Source organism: Vulpes lagopus, chromosome 23 (assembly GCF_018345385.1).
Source record: "Vulpes lagopus strain Blue_001 chromosome 23, ASM1834538v1, whole genome shotgun sequence".
Taxonomy (NCBI): Eukaryota; Metazoa; Chordata; class Mammalia; order Carnivora; family Canidae; genus Vulpes; species Vulpes lagopus.
Genome location: NC_054846.1, coordinates 44,744,045 through 44,746,323, shown reverse-complemented (window position 1 = coordinate 44,746,323; position 2,279 = coordinate 44,744,045). Strand labels below are relative to the sequence as shown.

The 2,279-nt window shown below is 37.6% G+C and overlaps 1 pseudogene; it reads right to left on the bottom strand.

Annotated features, from left to right (window-relative positions):
• Positions 1–1,866: 1,866 nt before the first annotated feature.
• On the bottom strand, positions 1,867–2,006 carry LOC121481750 (annotated as a pseudogene).
• Between the last annotated feature and the right edge of the window lie 273 nt (positions 2,007–2,279).

Sequence of the window (2,279 nt, the reverse complement as noted above, 5' to 3'; positions counted from 1 at the left end):
ATTATGACATAGGGTAAATTTGTGTTTTCATAGAGATACATACAAAGTACAATGAGTTAGCAATACCATTGCCAGCTCTGCTGTTAATGACCTAAATTAAATCACTACTCTACTGTTATGTTTGAAAAACGTTTCCATTAAACCTCATGTTCTCATGTTTTCTGTTAGAATTACATAGGATCACCTTCATAAAGATGTTTCTGTTCCGATTTTCTCCCTCCGTGCTAAGCCATTATATTTTACTTTGAGTTCTGCTCTATTAAGGGCAGCTAAGATGATCCCACTGTTACAAATTTGTCTTTCTATCTGTCCCACTTAATGGATACAGAGAAGTCTGTTCTCTTTAATAAGAGCTAGTCTTGTGTTTCTTTTATATGTCTTAGCTCTGGATTTAATTTAGCTTACAAAAAGCTTTATGTAGAAATCCAATTCATCCTGTTTAAAATACATATGCTTAAGGGTACCCAGCTGGCTCAGACAGTAGAGCCTGTGACTCTTGATCTCAGGGTTGTAAGTTCAAGCCCCACATTGGGCAGATAGCTTACTTAAAAAAAAAACAAAACAATTTTTAAAAATTGGAATACACTTGCTTATATTTTGCCAAGTGCTATATTTTTATTCTGGTAGGAACTATATGTTAGCCAAATGATTTCTTGGATTTTTTAGATGGTGAAGAAATTTTCAGTCCAATTGATATGATCATTTTCAGGAATTTGTTTCTAAAGGCATCTAGTTTTCTTGTGACTATTTTGGGAAATTTCCAGATTCTATAGTCATGTGTTTGCATGGAAATTTTGTCCAAATTTGTTATAATGGAGCATAATTTTACTTTGTAGCTATTGCTTGATTTAGGGAATCATGTGTATATTTTGATGCTACTAATCTCTAAAGCTCTTATTAAGCAATAAATTTGGATCATCAGGCAAAAATGATCACTTTGACTTAGCCATTTTTGGTAGGTCATCATTTAGGAAACTATTCAAGAGACTCTCTCCTCTTCTAATACATATGCTTAAATTTTTTCCTCATTGTTAGTCCTGGTGAGAATGTTCAGAGCTATTAAATATGACTATTCAAAGAAAGCCATAGAATATTGATTACTGCTCTGCTCATGGAGATAAAGCAGTACAAGTGGTTCTAACCTTTCATAATATAATACATTCCTGAAATTCACAATTATACAGGGCAAAAAGGACTGAGCATATGAATAAGGAAGCCAGAAGTAATTATAGGTACTTAATAGACAGAATTGGAGAAGCTGATCATTCCAAATGCAGAGCAGAAATCACCTGTGCCAGGGCAGCCCTGGTGGTGCAGTGGTTTAGCGCCACCTGCAGCCCAGGGCGTGATCCTGGAGACCTGGGATCGAGTCCCACGTCAGGCTCTCTGCATGGAGCCTGCTTCTCCCTCTGCCTGTGTCTCTGTCTCTCTACGAATAAATAAATAAAACCTTTAAAAAATTAAAAAAAAGAAATCACCTGTGCCATTAAGCAGATCAGCTGATTATTATGGTGTGTTCCACAAGGGTTCAATTCTCTGTCCTTGCTACATATAGATAACTAGATTACTGGTTTCTCTTTATCTGCTTCAGAGAAAGTATTTTTAAAAAATATTTTATTTATTCATAAGAGTCACAGAGAGAGGCAGAGAGAGGCAGAGACACAGGCAGAGGGAGAAGCAGGCTCCATGCAGGGAGCCCCATGTGGGACTTGATCCTGGGACTCCGGGATCATGCCCTGAGCCAAAGGCAGATGCTCAACTGCTGGGACACCCAGGCGCCCCTTCAGAAAAAGTATTGATTTTTTTTTCTTTTCTTATTCTTTCTTTCCTCCCCACCCCCCTTTTTTTTTGGTGTGGTGGCACAGGGAGGGGAGAGCACTAATGCAGTCCCTGACTACCATAAATCACAAATTTCCCACATTTGGGGAAATCTCAAGCATCAGCACATCTGGAGTACAATGGATAAGCTTAGCCCTGGGAAAACCACTGCTCTGCCAGGTAAGTGTCCCCTCTCTTTTTTCTTTCAGGTGAGATAATCCCAACTGAATCAACAGAAAGACTATGGATCTAATAAGAGGTTTCACAAGAATTCCAGATACAAGATCCATTTACAAAAACTGGTAGTGTTCCTCTGCATCGTCATTAGCTGACTAAAAATGTGACATTCTAGGATGTAGTCAAAACTACAAGCTATGAATTTAACTGAATAAACAATGTATATGGTCTCAGCAGAGAAAAAGTTTTAATTTATTAAGGGCATTATAGCCTTAAATAAATAG